The following is a 21,236-nucleotide window of genomic DNA, read 5'->3' on the forward strand; positions in this document are numbered from 1 at the left end:
ACTTCTCTTGCACTGCAGGCAGATTCTTTAGCTCTTGAATCACTAGGGCTTCCCACTGTTCCTGGGTTATAATCTTCAATTTGGCTTGAATAAAATTTTCCTCTTCTTTCTTAGATCAATCAGTTAAATTTTTATTGACACGAGAAATACATTTAAAATACAAATGTATACAGGGGTAAAATGCAAACAATGTGGTAATTATACGGTAATAAAATGGTAATCAGAAAAGTACCATCTTTGAACACCTACATGCCAGATATTGTGAAAAGTGTTAAATCTATGACAGCCCATGCAAGCCATACACTATCCCATGAGGTAGATATTAATAGTCACAATCAATTTGAGAAAACTCAGACTCAGAAAAGTTAAATGAAGACTCACAGATCCCTGCTGAGGAACTAAGCTTGGGTCCATTTCCTGGTGGACTCCAAAGCTCAAGCTCTTAACCACAATGCTGTTATTCTCAGAAAGAATAATTTGTGAATTTGAACCTGGATTAGTGATTAATTTTAGTAAGATGACTGCCTTTCTATACAATTTTCTATCCCAGAATTTGCCTGCTATAAGGTCCTGAAGCATGAAAGCTTTTATCTTCTCTGGGTGGCAGCCTCTCTCACCTTCAAAATCAATAGAAAATATAATCTGAATATACAAGATGATCTATTTATTTCCAAGGCTGTAGACGTCATGGTGTCTGAACAGAAAGAAATGGATAGATACAGGGTAGGGGAGAAGAAGAAGCTGTGTTTGTAATAACCTCAAGGAATTATTTATAGATGGACCAACAGAGAAATTCAGTGCTGTCAATAAGGATCTTTGGAGAAAATGTAGGGAAAAAAGCAGAGGTGTTTGGCTTCTTCTGTGTAAAAACAGCAAATGGCGGATGACGCCGCTGATGCCACGGCAGTACCTGGAAGCCCCAGGGCCCTGGAGCACATTCCTGCCTTTTACACAGTGTGGTGTACACAGTGTGTGTTTTAAACCGTCCTGGGCTTCTCCTTAAACCTCCGCTTCTGGGAGGCTTGGGCACCTGTGTCCATGCCCGGGTCACAGCTGAGGCCAACGCTGCAAAGCTGGCAGAGGCAAGGCCAAGGACATGGACTGGCCTTGCCGCCCCCCACACCCAGCCATCCCACTCCTGCCACGTCACCAAGCTGGGCCACTTGGTCACGACATGAAGATCGAGTCCCTGGAGGAGATCTATTTCTTCTCTCTGCCGATCAAGGGATCTGAGATCACTGACTTTTTTCCCCAGGACATCCCTCAAGGAGAAGGTTTTGAAGAATATGCCTGTGCAAAAGCAGCCCTATGCTAGCCAGTAGACCAAGTTCAAGGCATTTGTTGCCATTGGGAATTACAAGGGACATGTCAGTTTTGGTGTCAAGTTCCCAAGGAGGTAACCACTAACATCTGTGGGGCCAGCACTCTGGCCAAGTTCTCCATTGTCAGTGTGCGATGAGGTTACTGGGGGAACAAGATCTGCAAGCCCCATATTGTCCCTTCCAAGGTAGCTGGTCACTGGAGCTGTGTGCTGGAACACCCACTTCCCTGCCTGCGTCCAGGGGCTCCTGCCTGGTCTCAGCCCCTGTGCCCAAAAAGCTTCTACTGATGGTCGGAATTGACAGAGTGCTAAACCTTTGTCAGGGGCTGCTCCACCATTCTGGGAAACTTGGCCAAGGCCACTTTTGATGCCATTTCCAATCTATAGTTATCTCACTCCTGATCTCTGGAAAGAGACAGTGTTCACCCAGTCTTGGTATTAGGAATTCACTGACCATCTTGCAGAGACCTGCACCAGAGTTTCCATGCAGAGGACCCAGGCTCCAACTGTAGCCACCACATACTTTTCTATGAGAAAAATAAAGTGTACACCCGTGGCGGATTCATGTTGATGTATGGCAAAAGCAATACAATATTGTAAAGTAATTAGCCTCCAATTAAAATTAAAAAAAAATAAATAAATGGAAAAAAATAAAGTGAATGAAACTTGTAAGAAAATAGAGAGAGAGAGAAAGAGATTTGAAGATTGCCAGTAGTGCACAAATGAAAGTAAAATTAGAGTTTTAAGAGGCAAAAGGGCTGGGGAGGTGGATGGGTAAAGCTCAGATCAAGTAACAGTTTGGGTCATACTTCGGACATATCAAATATGAAATGGTGAAGAGATGAAATACTTGAGAAGAAGGAGATTGGGGACCAGTAAAGTGGTTGGAGAAGTTGCGTAAAAACAAACCAATACTTTAATTTTGCCTAAATGAACATAATCAAGATGAGATGTGTGTAAAATAGAATAAAGTACTCACTGCTCATGGACTTCTCCATACCCCTTCACCCCCACCAAATCTGACATCCCCATCAGAAGGAGTATCTGCAGCACTTATCAAAATAGAATAAGCGGGAAAGGGGGGAGGAGGAGAAGAAAAAGGAAAAGAAACATCACTAGATTCAAATTCAGAGGTTTGAGATAGTTCAGAAATAAAGGATGGGACAAGCCATCACAAGGTATGTTGTAGCTCTTGGCTGCCAGCTTCTCACACGTTTAACCCAAAAGCATTAAAAATCATTTTGAGGGATTTGCAGAGGAGTCCCATCACTCAGCAAGGATGGCTTTCTTCCCAGCCATTCATATCCATCTCACAGAGCCAGAGAAAAATTTGAAGAATAGTGGGCAAATGCTTCATCTCTTGTATCTCTACTGTTGCCCAGTGCTGTTGTTCAGTCACTCAGTCTTGTCTGACTCTTTGCGACCCCATGGACTGTAGCATGCCAGGCTTCCCTGTCCTTCACATTCTCCCAGAGTTTGCTCAAACTTACATCCATTGAGTCAGTGATGCCATCCAATCTCATCCTCTGTCATCCCCTTCTCCTCCTGCCTTCAATCTTTCCCAGCATCAGGGTCTTTTCCAGTGAGTCAGCTCTTCACATCAGGTGGCCAAAGTATTGGAGCTTCAGCTTCAGCATCAGTCCTTCCAAAGAATATTCAGGGTTGACTTCCTTTAGGATTCACTGGTTTGATCTCCTTGCTGTCCAAGGGACTCTCAAGAGTCTTCTCCAGCACCACATTCCAAAGCATCAATTCTCTGGTTCCCCATAACTGTTCATTCTGAATCAACAAGAGGAAGCAGGAAAGAGGTGGCCTGTGTTCTGGCTACTGCTGCTGCTACAAAGATAGATAGATTCGTTTCAACATATGTATATTTAAAATGACATTAGCATGGCCAAATTATTACATGTATTATTAGCTCCAAAAATGGGGGGGAAAAAAGAGATGAAAGTGGATAAATGGAATTTCCTTTTTGCTCTACTTCATTATGATTATCCAATTTGTCCAGGGTCTGATGTTTCCCTTGAGGCCTGATCATTAGTATTTATACTAGTTTGTGTGTGCTGTGCTCTGCTTAGTCACTCAGTCATGTTCAATGCTGAGATCCCATGGACTGTAGCCCACCAGGAACCTCTGTCCATGAGGATTCTCCAGGCAAGAATACTGGAGTGGGTTGCCATTTCCTCCTTCAGGTGATCTTCCCAGCCCAAGGATTGAATCAGGGTTTCCTGCATTGAGGCAGATTCTATACCAGCTGAGCTACCAAGGAAGCCCTTATACTAGTTTACAGCTCTCACAATGAATGCATTCCACTGCCTTTGTGGATGGTGTACTAGTTTGCTAGGGCTTCCATAACAAAATACCACAAACTGGGTATTTTAACCAGAAATTAATTTTCTCACAATTCTAGAGGCTGAAAATCCAAGATCAAAATGTCAGCCCATTTGATTTCTCCTGAGGCCTCTTTCCTTGGTTTCCAGATGGCCAGCTTCTTACCACGTCCTCACAGACTTTTGCCTGCACACGTACATCGCTGCTATCTTTCTGTATGTCTAATCTTATCTTTTTATAAGGACACCACTTAAACCAGATTAGGGTCCACTTCACAAGCTCATTTTAACTTAATTATCATTTTGAATAATCTTTAAAGTTAGTCACATCTGAAGTTTAAGGGTTAAGGGCTTCAGCATGAATTTTGAGGTGGGAACAAAGTAACCTCTCAGTTCCGTTCAGTTGCTCAGTCGTGTCTGACTCCTTGTGACCCCATGAATCGCAGCACGCCAGGCCTCCCTGTCCATCACCAACTCCCAGAGTTTACTCAAACTTATATCCATCGAGACGCTGATGTTATCCAGCCATCTCATCCTCTGTCGTCGCCTTCTCCTCCTGCCCCCAATCCCTCCCAGCATCAGAGTCTTTTCCAATGAGTCAACTCTTTGCACGAGGTGGCCAAAGTATTGGAGTTTCAGCTTTAGCATCAGTCCTTCCAATGAACCCCAAGGATTGATCTCCTTTAGAATGGACTGATTGGATATCCTTGCAGTCCAAGGGACTCTAAGGAGTGTTCTCCAACACCATAGTTCAAAAGCATCAACTCTTTGGCACTCAGCTTTCTTCACAGTCCAAATCTCACATCCATACATGACCACATGTATGGTCATGTGGTCATGTATGGAAAAGGAAGAACCATAGCCTTGACTAGACAGATCTTTATTGGCAAAGTAATGTCTCTGCTTTTGAATATGCTATCTAGGTTGGTCATAACTTTCTTTCCAAGGAGTAAGTGTCTTTTAATTTCATGGCTGCAATCACCATCTGCAGTGATTTTGGAGCCCCCCAAAATAAAGTCAGCCACTGTTTCCACTGTTTCCCCATCTATTTGCCATGAAGTGATGGGATCAGATGTCATGATCTTAGTTTTCTGAATGTTGAGCTTTAAGCCAACTTTTTCACTCTCCACTTTCACTTTCATCAAGAGGCTTTTGAGTTCCTCTTCACTTTCTGCCTAAGGGTGGTGTCATCTGCATATCTGAGGTTATTGATATTTCTCCCGGCAATCTTGATTCCAACTTGTGCTTCCTCCAGCCCAGCGTTTCTCATTATATACTCTGCATATAAGTTAAATAAGCAGGGTGACAATATACAGTCTTGACATACTCCTTTTCCTATTTGGAACCAGTCTGTTGTTCCATGTCCAGTTCTAACTGTTTCTTCCTGACCTGCATATAGGTTTCTCAAGAGGCAGGTCAGGTGGTCTGGTATGCCCATCTCTTGAAGAATTTTCCACAGTTTATTGTGATCCACACAGTCAAAGGCTCTGGCATAGAAATAAAGCAGAAATAGATGTTTTTCTGGAACTCTCTTGCTTTTTCAATGATCCAGCGGATGTTGACAATTTCGTTTCTGGTTCCTCTGCCTTTTCTAAAACCAGCTTGAACATCTGGAAGTTCATGGTTCACATATTGCTAAAGCCTGGCTTGGAGAATTTTGAGCATTACTTTACTAGTGTGTGAGATGAGTGCAATTGTTCAGTAGTTTGAGCATTCTTTGGCATTGCCTTTCTTTGGGATTGGAATGGAAACTGACCTTTGCCAGTCCTGCGGCCACTGCTGAGTTTTCCAAATTTGCTGGCAAATTGAGTGCAGCACTTTCACAGCATCATCTTTCAGGATTTGAAATAGCTCAACTGGAATTCCATCACCTCCACTAGCTTTGTTCGTAGTGATGCTTTCTAAGGCCCACTTGACTTCACACTCCAGGATGTCTGGCTCTAGGTGAGTGATCACACCATCGTGATTATCTGGGTCGTGAAGATCTTTTTCATACAGCTCTTCTGTGTATTTGTGCCACCTCTTCTTAATATCTTCTGCTTCTGTTAGGTCCATAACATTTCTGTCTTTTATCGAGCCCATCTTTGCATGAAATGTTCCTTTGGTATCTCTAATTTTCTTGAAGAGATCTCTAGTCTTTCCCATTCTATTGTTTTCCTCTATTTCTTTGCATTGATCCCTGAGAAAGGCTTTTTTACCTCTCCTTGGTATTCTTTGGAGCTCTGCATTCAGATGCTTATATCTTTCCTTTTCTTCTTTGCTTTTCATTTCTTTCTTTTCACAGCTGTTTGTAAGGCCTCCTCAGACAGCCATTTTGCTTTTTTGCATTTCTTTTCCATGGGGATGGTCTTGATCCCTGTCTCCTGTACAATGTCATGAATCTCCGTCCATAGTTCATCAGGCATTCTGTCTATCAAATCTAGTCCCTTAAATCTATTTCTCACTTCCACTGTATAATCATAAGGGATTTGATTTAGGTCATACCTGAATGGTCTAGTGGTTTTCCCTACTTTCTTCCATTTAAGTCTGAATTTGGCAATAAGGAGTTCATGATCTAAGCCACAGTCAGCTCCTGGTCTTGTTTTTGCTGACTGTATAGAGCTTGTCCATCTTTGGCTGCAAAGAATATAATCAATCTGATTTTGGTGTTGATCATCTGGTGATGTCCATGTGTAGAGTCTTGTCTTGTGTTGTTTGAAGAGGGTGTTTGCTATGATGAGTGCATTCTCTTAGCAAAACTCTATTAGCTTTTGCCCTGCTTCATTCTGTACTCTAAGGCCAAATTTGCCTGTTACTCCAGGTGTTTCTTGACTTCCTACTTTTGCATTCCAGTCCCCTATAATGAAAAGGACATCTCTTTTGGGTGTTAGTTCTAAAAATTCTTGTAGGTCTTCATAGAACCGTTCAACTTCAGCTTCTTCAGCATTACTGGTTGGGGCATAGGCTTGGATTACTGTGATACTGAATGGTTTGCCTTGGAAATGAACAGAGATCATTCTGTTGTTTTTGAGATTGCATCCAAGTACTGCATTTCGGACTCTTTTGTTGACCATGAAGGCTACTCCATTTCTTCTATGGGATTTCTGCCCACAGTAGTAGATATAATGGTCATCTAAGTTAAATTCACCCATTCCAGTCCATTTTAGTTCACTGATTCCTAGAATGTCAACCTTCACTCTTGCCATCTGCTGTTTGACCACTTCCAATTTGCCTTGATTCATGGACCTAACATTCCAGGTTCCTATGCAATATTGCTCTTTACAGCATCAGACCTTGCTTCTATCACCAGTAATCTCTACAAGATGGTATATTTTTAATGTAACATCAGTTGTTACAGAATGCAAGTTGGTGAGCCCAACACCATGAGGCCAAACAAATCTAAATGTCCAAGTTTGGAGCAGAGAAAGATTTACTTCAGGGCCAAGCAATGACAATGAGTAGCTTGTGCTCAAAACAAAACCCAAACTCTACACTGGTTTTCAAAGGAGTGTTTTCACAGACAAAATTTGGGGTGAGAGTTGTTTGTTTCCACACTATTATTTCTTGACTATTTCTTCTTCGTTTTTCCATTTCCTCCCTTCCCTAATTAGTAACTTTTGGAATCTGCTCTTTAGAACTCAAGGAAGTTCTGGGAGGCTGAAGCTTTTTTCCTATGAACTAAAAATGGTGGACATGGAAGGCTTTTGTACCTGGGAGGGTCTCACAGGGTCTGACTTAGTTTCAGTCCCTCCTTTTCTTTCATAATCCTCAGTCTTGAGGGAAACAGGTATTAGACAAGAAAGAAAATACTGTTTTGGACAGAGAGTTTAATTATAAAGATGGCAGAGGAACTCAGTTTCAATGCCAGGCTATAGTTACATCTCCTTTCCTTCTCCTCCTTGGCAAATTTTCAGAGTTAACTGACAGAAGTTTTTTTTGTTGTTGTTAAAGTTTGTGATGAAGTAGTCTAGTGACAATATATAATTTTCTGAACTCTCTTGGGATATGTTGATACCTATCAGAAATCACCTAGTCATAAAATTATTGGCATGGGGCTTTGACCGTGTAGATGGTAGAGAACCCTGGGGGAGGCACTTGGACTAGTAGAGAAGAAAAAAGGGGCAGCATGTGGTCTGAAACTAATAGGAGCCAATACAAGAGGAGGCTTGAAGTAAGATAAATAAGAGTGAGCCTGAAGAAGTTTCCAAATCAAAACACAGACAGCTGAAAAGGTATTCTTTCAGTTCTCATGACCACCAGCATGGATATACCTGGGGCATTTCAGAAGCAGAAGAAAAGTACATAGACATGGAAAGGAAGATTACATTGATGAGAAAGATAGTACAGAGGTAGAATAAATAGAACATTGAAAATGCCTGGAAAAGAGAGGAGCCAGAAATAGCAGAACTGGAAACAGTAGAATAGAAGGATAGTAACTAACACAGAGTAGGTGGAGTTGAAGTGTCGGGTTAGATAAATTGAATGCAATATTCCAGCAAGATATCTAAATGAAAGTGTATAGTAGGAACTTAGAAATTAAAGACTAGAGCTGTTAGAGCCTGCTGCTGCTGCTGCTGCTGCTGCTAAGTCACTTCAGTCGTGTCCGACTCTGTGTGACCCCATAGATGGCAGCCCACCAGGCTCCCCCGTCCCTGGGATTCTCTAGGCAAGAACAATGGAGTGGATTGCCATTTCCTTCTCCAACGCATGAAAGTGAAAAGTGAAAGTGAAGTTGCTCAGTTGTGTCTGACTCCTAGTGACCCCATGGACTGCAGCCTACCAGGCTCCTCCATCCATGGGATTTTCCAGGCAAGAGTACTGGAGTGGGGTGCCATTGCCTTCTCCGTGTTAGAGACTAGAGTTGTTAAATACTAGGTTAAAGCTCAGACAGGATTTGGTATTAGTAAGTATAATCAGTGAGGGAAACCACTAAACCATTCAGGTATGACCTAAATCAAACCCCTTATGATTATAACAGTTGAAGTGAGAAATAGATTTAAGGGACTAGATCTGATAGACAGAGTGCCTGATGAACTATGGATAGAGGTTTGTGACATTGTACAGGAGACAGGGATCAAGACCATCCCCATGGAAAAGAAATGCAAAAAAGCAAAATGGCTGTCTGAGGAGGCCTTACAAATAGCTGTTAAAAGAAGAGAAGCAAAAAGCAAAGGAGAAAAGGAAAGATATACCCATTTGAATGCAGAGTTCCAAAGAATAGCAAGGAAAGATAAGAAAACCTTCTTCAGTGATCAATGCAAGAAATAGAGGAAAACAATAGAATGGGAAAGACAAGAGATCTCTTCAAGAAAATTAGATATACCAAGGGAACATTTCATGCAAAGATGGGCTCGATAAAGGACAGAAATGGTATGGACCTAACAGAAGCAGAAGATATTAAGAAGAGGTGGCACAAATACACAGAAGAGCTGTATGAAAAAGATCTTCACGACCCAGATAATCACGATGGTGTGATCACTCACCTAGAGCCAGACATCCTGGAGTGTGAAGTCAAGTGGGCCTTAGAAAGCATCACTACGAACAAAGCTAGTGGAGGTGATGGAATGCCAGTGGAGCTATTTCAAATCCTGAAAGATGATGCTGTGAAAGTGCTACACTCAATATGCCAGCAAATTTGGAAAACTCAGCAGTGGCCACAGGACTGGCAAAGGTCAGTTTCCATTCCAATCCCAAAGAAAGGCAATGCCAAAGAATGCTCAAACTACTGCACAATTGCACTCATCTCACATGCTAGTAAAGTAATGTTCAAAATTCTCCAAGCCAGGCTTCAGCAATACGTGAACTGTGAACTTCCAGATGTTCAAGCTGGTTTTAGAAAAGGCGGAGGAACCTGAGATCAAATTGCCAACATTCGCTGGATCATCAAAAAAGCAAGAGAGTTCCAGAAAAATATCTACTTCTGCTTGATTGACTATGCCAGAGCCTTTGACTGTGTGGATCACAATAAACTGTGGAAAATTCTGAATGAGATGTGAATACCAGACCACCTGAACTGCCTCTTGAGAAACCTGTATGCAGGTCAGGAAGCAACAGTTAGAACTGGACATGGAACAACAGACTGGTTCCAAATAGAAAAGGAGTTCGTCAAGGCTGTATATTGTCACCCTGCTTATTTAACTTATATGCAGGGTACATCATGAGAAACGCTGGGCTGGAAGAAGCACAAGCTGAAATCAAGATTGCCGGAAGAAATAGCAATAAGCTCAGATATGCAGATGACACCACCCTTATGGCAGAAAGTGAAGAGGAACTACAGAGCCTCTTGATGAAAGGAGGGAGAAAAAGTTGGCTTAAAGCTTAACATTCAGAAAATTAAGATCATGGCATCTGGTCCCGGCGCTTCTTGGCAAATAGATGGAGAAACAGTGGGAAAAGTGGCTGACTTTATTTTTGGGGGGCTCCAAAATCACTGCAGATGGTGATTGCAGCCATGAAATTAAAAGACGCTTACTCCTCGAAAGGAAAGTTATGACCAATCTAGATAGCATATTAAAAAGCAGAGACATTACTTAGCCAACAAAGGTCCATCTAGTCAAAGCTATGGTTTTTCCAGCAGTCATGTATGGATGTGAGAGTTGGACTGTGAAGAAAGCTGAGAGCTTGAAGAATTGATGCTTTTGAAGTGTGGTGTTGGAGAAGACTCTTGAGAGTCCCTTGGTCTGGAAGGAGATCCAACCAGTCCATCCTAAAGGAGATCAGTCCTGGATGTTCACTGAAAGGACTGATGTTGAAGCAGAAACTCCAATCCTTTGGTCACCTGATGTGAAGAGCTGACTCATTTGAAAAGACCCTGTTGCTGGGAAAGATTGAGGGCAGGAGGAAAAGGGGACAAGAGAGGCTGAGTTGGAAGGATGGCATCACAGATTCAATGGACAGGAGTTTGAGTAGGGTCTGGGAGTTGGTGATGGACAGGGAGGCCTGGTGTGCTACGGTTCATGAGGTCGCAAAGAGTTGGACATAACTGAGTGACTGAACTGAACTGAAATATAGACAGCAAAAATGAGAGGATACATCTTGTATAGATTCAGGCAACCACCACCACAATTAAGATAAAGAATAGTTATATCATCCTCAGAACTCCCTCCATGTTCATAACATCCTTTGTAGCAACATTGTGCTCCTGTGTCTAACCCCAGGCAATCACTGATTTGCTCTCTGTTGCTATTTTTTTATCTTTGCAGGAATGACTTCCCCAGTAGTCCAATAGTTAAGACTCTGCCCTTCCAATGCAGGAGGTGTGGGTTCCATCCCTGGTTGAGGAACTAAGATCCCACATGCTGTGCAATGTAGCAAAAAACAAAAACAAAAACAAAACCATACAAATGGAATCATATTGTATGCAATTTTGTGATAACCTTCTTCTAGTCAGCATTATATATTCAGAAAACATCTAAGTTGTAGAGTGTATCACTAGTTCATTCCATCTTATTGTTGCATAATATTCCATGGTATGTATGTACTACAGTTTATCCATTCACTCACTAAAGAACACTTCAGTGTTTTGACTCCTGGCAGTTTTGAATAGAGTTGCAAATATCTGTAGAGGTTTTTATGTTTTCATTTTACTACCTAGGAGTGGGATTGCTAGGTTTTAGGGAAATTTAACTTCTTAAGAAACTACCAGGACTTCCCTGGTGGTCTCGTGATTAAGAATCTGCCAGCTAAGGCAGGGGATATGTGTTTGATGCCTGGTCCAGGAAGATTCCGCATACCGTGGGGCAACTAAGTGAGTGCACTGCACCTGCGGAGCTCCAGAGCTGCAGCTACTGAAGCCTGCACGCCCTAGGGCCTGTGCTCGAAACGAGAGAAGCCATCGCAAAGAGAAGCTATCAACTGCAAATACAGAGTAGCCACCGTTTACTGCAACTAGAGAAAGCCTGCATGCAGCAACAAAGACCCAGCAGAAAGAAAAATAAACAAAAAAGTTTTAATTTAATAAGAAAAAAAAAAAAACTGATAATCTGTTTTCCAGAATGGCTCTACTGTGTTTTATTATCACCAGTCCAGAAGAGTTCCAGTTACTCTGCATCAGCATTAGGACTTGGTATATTTACTCATCTTAATTTTAGGTATTCTGATTGAGTTACTATAGTGGTATTAAAATTGTGGTATTAATTTGTGTTTTTCTAGTGGCAAATGGTGTTGGATATCTTTTTATGTGCTATTTATTTGCCTTCTACATAAGCTCTTTAGTGAAGTGTCTTTTCAAGCATTTCCACATTTTTAATTGGGTTGTTTTCTCTTCACTTTTGAGATACTTTATGTATTCTGGTTATAAGTCCTCTGTAGAATATCTGAAGTGCAAATATTTTCTTTAAATCTATAACTTCTCTTTTTTTTTCCCTGAAAAATGTCTACCACAGAGAAAAAGGTTTTAATTTTTATGAAATCTAATGTGTTAATATTTTTATTTTGTGGACTGTGCTTTTGATACCTTGTCCAGAATTCTTTGTTTAACCCCAGTCATGAAGACTTTTCCTAGGTTTACTACTAAACACTTGTAACACTCTTTTTTCCATATACCATGATGTACAGGTTAAAACACCAACCCACTCCAGCAGTATTCTTGCCTGGAGAATCCCATGGACAGGGGAGCCTGACAGCCTGCAGAGCATGGGGTCGTCAAAGAATCGGACACAACTGAAGTGACTAAATAACAATAACAACGGGTTAAAATGGTCTCCACCTGGGGTATTGTAAAACATAACTGTGCTTTCATCAGACAAAAGTCAAGATTTTGCTGAGAAGGGAGGTAAAGGGATTGTCTGGAGTATTTCTGAGCTTGTTGACAACAGAATATCAGTTGAAAGGAAGAGAGGAGCTGTCGTCAGGGGGAAGTTCAAGGAGGCCTGAGAAGGAGGCACAAGAACAATTAAACTGAACTGGATAAAGATGACAAAATGGTGAAAACTAAACTAGAGGGTTTTCAGCAGCATTTTAGTTCCTGTAACTGGCCCCTCCTCACTTCTGGGGCTGCCTGGTGAGAGATGATATTATGAAAAATCAAATAGCTAAGCAAGAATTTATTGCCAGTTTTGTTAACAGGAGGGCAAGTATTCTGTATCTCCATGGTAAAAGATGGATGAGAAAGTCCAGTTTAGCTTTAAGTTGATTTGAGATCTTCTACATGGGAGGACGTTAAGGGAAGAAAAGGCAGGTAGAAGGCCGGTGGTTGTGCAGAGCATACATCTGATCACTAACCCAACCAGCAGCATGGATGAGAAGAAGTGGCCCTACCTCATCTACCCAGTCTTCTGCTTGTTGTGAAGACACTCCAATTTATCTAATTTTTGTTTAAATCCAACAGCATATCAAGCTTAACTGGTAGCTCAGACAGTAAAGAATTAGCCTGCAATTTAGGAAACCTGGGTTCCATCCCTGAGTCAAAAAGATCCTCTGGAGAAGTTAGTGGCTTCCCACTCCAGTATTGTTGCCTGAAGAACTCCATGGACAGAGGAACCTGGTGGGCTACAGTCCATGGGGTCACAAAGAGTCAGACACGATTGACTTAAAACTTTCGCTTTCTTTCAACAGAGTGTCAGAAAGCTGAGTCTGTGCCACCAAAGGGCATTAATTTAGCACAGTGACTCAGGCTCCACTAAATCAGCCTACCACCCCCAACCCACCTGCCCTGCCCTGGCACCACTACCACCGCTACCACAACTGTGGAGAGGAATGCTTATGGGGTGGAAAAAAAGAAGGCCAGAGGACTCACTTCAAACTTCCTGGGAAGTTAAGTATGGAGTAAAGATGAGACCTAAGATGTAGTGAGTTTGGTATTGAGAGCCAAGGACCAGGAGTCATTGATGAGATAACCTCTGGTTAGATAGAAGGCAAGAACAAGATGCTGTCTGAATTACTTAGGAGATAGTCCCTAAAGAGAGCCACCAGGCTTCCATTTATGATACATCTTATTTGTTGCCTTGATCCATTTAAAGAACCTAGAAAACGACCAAATCTGGGACTTAGACATCCACTTGAAGTCCTAAAGACACAGTGGCTGAGCTCTAGTCATATCAACCATGCCATGCCAAACACCCTAACTTTTCACCTGTTTTGTTTCTATGCCTCCCCACTCCCTAAGGTGAAACCCTGTATTAGCATTAACAGGTAGTAGGGCCCTAGTTTAACTCCCCCAGACTTTGCTTAATGGACTCCCTCCATTGCCTCCCCACAGATCTGTTTCAAACCATCTATTGAGAAAGGTAAGGAAAAAGACTTGCTCTAGCTTCAGAGGAGGCGGTCACAAGTTCACATCAATTTATGTCTCCCATAATTCTATTTGTTTCCTTTGCATTAAGTGTTCCAAGATAATAAATACCTCCATAGTAACAAAAGTCTGAAAATAAACTGTTACCTTGATTTTCACATTTTCAAAGAAAAATCCCTCAATGGCAACCAAACCAGAAGTCTCAGCAATGAACATGCAATAATGGTTACAAGGTGAACAGTGTTTTTTATTCCATTTTTTTAAACAATACCACTGAGTGATTCTCTTAGAAAGGGATTTAGATTGGATTAGGTGATTTTTTTTTTCAGCTATATAGCATGTTATTAGCAGTTAACTATGCAGTTACTTTTAAAAAATGTAGGTGATAAGTGACTTTGAAGAACATTTATTATATTGTGATACAAATGCTTTATAAATGCAGTTTTACTCTAAAACTTCCATCCTTTCTGTTTCTCTGGTTACAACTGTCAAAGTATTCTGAAAGCAGAAAGAATGTGCATATCTGGGAAAAAAGTACAAAACATTTCAGACATAATAAATGTCTTACAGGCTTAATTCAAAGGACTACTGTTGCTGCGCTTTTTTTTTTAAACCAATCCCCTTTTCTCTGTGCACAACGTATTCCAGGGACAACCTCCCTTGTACTGTGTGAAACCAGAAAACACTTTACAATAAGCTATTAAAATTTGGAAAGACTCTACCTATCACCCACTCCGCTACTCTTGCCTGGAAAATCCCATGGATGGAGAAGCCTGGTAGGCTGCAGTCCATGGGGTCGTTAAGAGTCTGACACAACTTCACATTCACTTTCACTTTTCACTTTCATGCATTGGAGAAGGAAATGGCAACCCACTCCAGTGTTCTTGCCTGGAGAATCCCAGGGATGGGGAAGCCTGGTGGGCTGCCGTCTATGGGGTCACACAGAGTCGGACACGACTGAAGTGACTTAGCAGCAGCAGCAGCAGCATACCTATCAACCATGAGAAAATTGAATAGGGCAGACAGCAAAGAGGAACAAAAGAGCCTCTTGATGAAGGTGAAAGAGGGAAGTGAAACAGTTGGCTTAGAATTCAACATTCAGAAAATGAAGATCATGGCATCTGGTCCCATCATTTCATGGCAAATAGATGGGGGGGAATGGAAACAGTGACAGATTTTATTTTCTTGCACTCCAAAATCACTTCTGACAGTGACAGCAGTGATGAAATCAAGACGTTTATTCTTCTTTGGAAGAAAAGCTATAACAAATCTAGACAGTGTATTAAAAAGCAGAGACATCACTTTGCTGACAAAGGCCTATACAGTCAAAGCTACCGTTTTTCCAGCAGTCATGTACCAATGTGAGAGTTATACCATGTACCATGTGAGAGTTGGATCATAAAGAAGCTGAGCATCAAAGAATTGATGCTTTTGAACTTTGGTGTTGAAGGAGACTCTTAAGAGTCCCCTGAACTGCAAGAAGATCAAACCAGTCAATCCTAAAGGAAATCAACCTGAATATTTTTTGGAAGGACTGATGCTGAAGCTGAAGCTCCAATATTTTGGCCACCTGATGCAAAGAGCTGACTCATTGGAAAAGACTCTAATGTTGGGAAAGATTGAAGGCTGGAGAAGGGGATGACAGAGGATGAGATGGTTGGATGGCATCATTGACTCAATGGACATGAATTTGAGCTAACTCCAGGAGATGGTGAAGGACAGGGAAGCCGGGCATGCTGCAGTCCATGGAGTCACAAAGAGTCGGACACAACTTAGCAACTGAACAACAATTGCAACTTAAGTTCTGGCAATTTTGAGGGTCTGAGATTCCCAGGGTTCAGCAGCGATATCTTTGTAAGAGTCCAGCTGAACACCTCATATTGAAAAGTTGTTGCTGAGCCTTGAACAACACGGGGATTCTTGGCCTCTGGAGGAGAGGAATTCAATTTGGGGCCAATGACGAGGCTTGATTGCGCAGAGCTTTTCTGTGATAAAGTTTTATTGAAGTGTGTAAGAGATAGAGAAAGCTTCTGACATAGACATCAGAAGGGGGCAGAAAGAGTGCTCCCCCTGCTAGTCTTTAGCAGGAAGCTATATACCTACTGCTGCTGCTGCTAAGTCGCTTCAGTCGTGTCCCACTCTGTGCGACCCCATAGACGGCAGCCCACCAGGCTCCCCCTGTCCCTGAGATTCTCCAGGCAAGAACACTGGAGTGGGTTGCCATTTCCTTCTCCAATATACCTACTAGCAGGCTTCTAATTAGAGAAAGGAAATGTCTCAAAACTCAGAGAGTGGCACCACGCTCCTCACCCACAAGATGCATTTTGAGATAATATTGGCACAAGGTGAGTCATTCCAGGCCACGAAACAACTGACATGAATCTTGAAGAAAGTCAGGTTTCTAAGCAAATACATTAACATAGCTCAAGAAAAACACTTCCATAAGAAAAACCGCACTGGTTAGCTCAAGGTTTGAGAAAAGTTAAGTTCAGGTGGAACCAGGTGTTGTCATGGCAACACAGAATTTTAAAAGAAACCTCCTTTTAACTTTGTATAGAGAAGGGGGGAAAAAATATCTGGCACTTGTAGTTTGTTTCCTCCTGCCACTTAAGAGAGAGATAAAAGAAAGTCGGACACTTGCAGCCTATTTCTTCCATTTGGAGACCCCAGGCCTTCCTGCCTGTTACCCTCTCAATGTAAAATATGGGCATGTGCAAATCAATTCCTATAAACTGAGAGCTTCAGTGAGCTCAGCGTAAGTTCTGAAAGGACAGCTCCCTAAATGTCTACACTGGCTGGATTGGATATAACCTTAAAAATGAAATACTCACATTTATTTCAATGCTCTAGGCCTTGTGATTGTAGCTTAAGAGAGCCAAAAAATATCACTCCACTCTTCCCTACCCCAAGAGATGCAGCAATCTAACAGAGACCAAACCATGATCCTTATTATCAATAAAAGATAGAAGGAGGATGTGGCTTAAATGTTCGACCTCAATGCACTTCCTTACACTTTGTCGCTATGTTAAATTTAGACCCTCTGTGGTGATGGGTGGAAACTGTCAATGGAAAAATTAATCAATCAGTCTAAGAAAGAAATGAGAAACGTTACTGAAGCCAAACTGAGGGTTATAACCTGAAAACAGCCTCCCAGAAAGTTCTGAGGACTGTCCCACCCGTTAGCAGTCAAGAATCATTTATATAAGTTTTTTAAGACAGAGAGCTATACTTTAAATGATGTGTTTTTGAAAGTTTACATAATCCTAGATCTGTAAATATGAAGTGGTGGGTCACTGTGACTCCTTACAAGATCAAGAAGGAATGTTATCTTCTAAGGAGTTACCTTGTTGATGCTCAGAGAATGTCGCTCTTTATGGTTGATCAGGTATTTCTGCTGATGGGGAGGTTTGGTTGATGTATAATGCAGATACACAGTGCATGGTAGAGGGGAGAGAAGAGGCCAAAGAGCAGGAAAAAAATGTTTTGCTTAAATTTTTCTTGTCTTGCCATAAAATGTGAATTTAATTTCACAAAACTAAATTTTTGGTGGTGAGACTGTTGTAGCCACGCATTCTGGGAAACAAACTCACTCAGAAGGACAATGTAGATAGTGGAGTGCAGTTTATTATACCAGCGGGCCCAAGGCAGAGTCTCCTCTTAGCCAAGGACCCTGACCAGTTTTCCTGAAAACCTTATATACCCTAAGTGTACGTGCCCAAACCCACCTCCCCAAATTCCCTGAATCTAGTCTGAACAAAGGAAAAGAAAGATACAATCAAAGTTAACCCGTGATTCATATGACTTAAGCCTCCGTAGTTAACAGTGAACTATTATCAATAGGCCTGTGATCACACCCCAATAAGCATAATAGAATTTATGATTCTATTCGGTTACACAGATAATTAGGGTATTCTTTTAGGCAACAGAAAGTCTAGGTACGAGCCCTGGGGCTCTTCTATCCAGGGGGTCTGGTTTTCCAGTTGGTATGTCATTTCCATAGATACTGGGCATGTAGCTCAAAGTCCACAGTCCGGCCCAAGATGGAGTCCTGCTTTCAAGATGGAGCCTGTTCTGTCTGTTTCCTCCTTCATTCCCTCCTCTTGATGCTCTTAACTCATTCAGTTCAGTTCAGTTCAGTTGCTCAGTTGTGTCCGACTCTTTGCGACCCCATGAATCACAGCACGCCAGGCCTCCCTGTCCATCACCAACTCCCGGAGTTCACTCAAACTCATGTCCATCAAGCCGGTGATGTCATCCAGCCATCTCATCCTCTGTCATCCCCTTCTCCTCCTGCCCCAAATCCCTCCCAGCATCAGAGTCTTTTCCAATGAGTCAACTCTTCTCATGAGGTGGCCAGAGTACTGGAGTTTCAGCTTTAGCATCATTCCTTCCAAAGAACACCCAGGACTGATTTCCTTTAGGATTGACTGGTTGGATCTCCTTGAAGTCCAGGGGACTCTCAAGAGCCTTCTTCAACACCACAATTCAAAAGCATCAATTCTTCGGCGCTCAGCTTTCTTCACAGTCCAACTCTCACATCCATACACGACTACTGGAAATATCATAGTTAACTCATAGTATGAGCATCATTCATAGGGATTTATTGCACCCTGACTCTCCGACCTCCAATTTGGGAGAACGACATCAACCTTTGGGTTACAAAGTTCATAATACATTGTAAAATAAAGGGTCCACAAAGCAGAACTATCAAGGCAACTATAACAATGGTAAATATAGTTTTCCACCAATCACCCTTCACCCAAGATAGGACCAAAGTCCAAAAAGGAACATTATCCTCAGACATAACTTTTACCTGACCTTTCATGTCATCTAGGGTGGCTGATATATAGCCAGATAAAACAGTAATATATACACATCATTCAACTTTAATTATAGCACAGGTCCCTCTTTGTACTGAAACTATGGTTAGTCGCAAGATGATACCAGCAAGTCCTTGAAGCAGCAGTTGATTGTAGAGCTTCATCTCTTTTTCTTCTTTAAGATGATCTTGGTTTCACGGGGATCAGTGGGGTCCTTTTTTGTAGTCTGCTCGGCGTGCCCTGGGTCTGCATGGTATATGCCCTCTTCACCCTCGTGTGGAGGATCCAGGGAGTGACACCTGCAACTTTAACTGCCACAGAGCTGGTCAGAGAAACAGGATATGGACCCTTCCCACGAGGGGCCAAGGAGTCGTCTTGGCCTTGACCACGCCTGATCCCCAGGCACAAATTCGTGAATCTGTTCCCCAAGGGGAAATGACACCCTTTCTTGCACAAACTTAGCTACCTAATTTATTACCTTACCCAGTTGTTCCATATGCTGTGAAATCTCATCTCCCCTTACCTGAGGCAAATTTGTTGACACCTGCTTTATTATGGGAGGGGGCCTCCCATACACAATTTTGTGTGGAGAAGAGCCATGGGACTGTGGGGTCATCCTGAGTTTGAGCAGAGCCATCAGAAACAAGTCCACCCAGGAACAGTCAGTCTCTAAGATCCACTTGGAGGGTGTCTCTTTAAGTGTCCGGTTGGTTCCTTCCACCATCCCAGAACTCTGGGGCCTATATGTTGTATGTAATTTCCACTTGATGTTTAAAGTTTTGCTTACTCGTTGTACTAAATCAGCTACAAAAGCTGGGCCATTGTCTGATCCAATGCTGGTAGGAAATCCAAATCTGGGAACTATCTCCCTAAGCAAGCACCAGGCTATTTCTGATGCTCTTTCAGTCTGTGTAAGAAAAGTTTCTACCCACCCCGAGAATGTACGTACTATGACCAGCAGGTAATGGTAGTGTCGGTGAGGTTTCATTTCAGTGAAGTCCACTTCCAGGTGTTCAAAGGGCAATGTGCCTTTTAGCTGAATCCCTGGAGGTTTCTGTCTGTGCCGAGAGGCAGCATTGACCTGTGAGCAGGCGGTGCAGTTCTGAGATTCTGTCCTGCATAGGGAAGAGAGGCGGGAAACCAAGAAATATTTTCAAATTAGCTCTTCCAGTTTATCATGGCCTAGAGAGTCACTTGGTGTGTTTGGCTTACCAGAGTGGGTGCCAGCTCCTCTGGTACCAATAATTTGCCACTTGGCAATTCCCACCATCCCTTTTCAGTCTGGATGGCCCCTTCTGCTTTGGCTAGTTGGTTTTGGGCTTCAGTGTATTTTGGAGAGTCTAGCGTTAGCTCAAGTAGCTCCGCCAATATGAGAGCTTTAACAGGAGCTTCACTTGTCACCCCCAAGCCCTCGGCTGCTAGTGGTCTTATCTGCCAGTCTGTTCCCTGAGCCCGGGGGGAATCCTCTTTTTGACGTCCTCAGGAGTGTATGACTGCAACCCTTTCTGGTTCCCAGGCAGCATCTAATAGGGTCTTAATTTCTTCTTTATTTTTCATATCTTTTTCACTAGCTGTCAAAGACTTCTCTCCTTATACAGAGCCCTGTAGTGTGGCAAAAGCATACCTGGAGTCTGTGTAAATGTTTGTCTTCTTACCTTTTGACAGCTGGAGGGCCTGGATTAGAGCATATAGTTTGGCCACTGAGTGGAGCGAGCCTCAACGATGGTTTCTTCCATGACTACTGCATATCCCAACAGTCATTGTCCTTGTTTCACCAGGCTGGTGCCCTTGGTGTACAGGAGCAAATCTGGGTCCGGGATTGGCTGGTCTCTCAAGTCAGGTCTGCTGGCATATTATCTTACAATAAGGTGAGGGGCCACCTTCTCCCACAAGAAAGAGAGTGGCCAGATTCAGGGCCTGACAAAGCTCAGTAGTAACATGGGGGTTCTCACATAACAGTCCCTGGTATTGAGTAATCCAGGATGTTGACAGCCATTTATGGGGGTCCCCTTGCAGGAGAGTATTGATCTGATGCGGGACTTTTACGAACAAATCTTGGCCCAAAGTCAGCTTGGTTGCCTCCCGGACCAGTAAGACAACTGCAGCAACTGCCCGTAAGCACCCCAGCCACCAGTGGCAACATTGTCCAGCTGATTAGAGATAAGTCACTGGTCTGTCCCATGTCCCCATAGTCTGGAACAACACTCCCATAGCCACCTTGTCCTTTTCAGTCATGTAAAGAGCAAACAGCTAAGCAAGGTCTGGCAGGCCCAAGGCGGGTACTGACATACTTGTACCAGGTTTGAGTTCTATTACCAGGGGGACTTGTTTTGCAAGCCTGGGGGTGGTTGTCTTCCACCCAGACCTCAGGGAATGGTTGAGTTAACTCTCTCTCTTGACTGTTTAGCCCGTCCGGTTTCCTTTCCGGGAGATTGTGCAACCTTCATTCATCTTGAGGGGTTACTGAGAGGAAGAGTAAATAGGTGGTTGAGCCCACTCAAACTGTGGGTCTTTCGTGGGGGGAAAGGTCACTTGTGCCCCCAATTTAGACAGCA

At 42.7% G+C, this 21,236-nt stretch overlaps 1 pseudogene; it reads left to right on the forward strand.

Moving 5' to 3' along the window:
• The first annotated feature begins 1,174 nt into the window (after window positions 1–1,174).
• On the forward strand, window positions 1,175–19,066 carry LOC102390559 (annotated as a pseudogene).
• The last annotated feature ends 2,170 nt before the right edge of the window (window positions 19,067–21,236 follow it).

This window comes from Bubalus bubalis, chromosome 8, assembly GCF_019923935.1.
Source record: "Bubalus bubalis isolate 160015118507 breed Murrah chromosome 8, NDDB_SH_1, whole genome shotgun sequence".
NCBI lineage: Eukaryota > Metazoa > Chordata > Mammalia > Artiodactyla > Bovidae > Bubalus > Bubalus bubalis.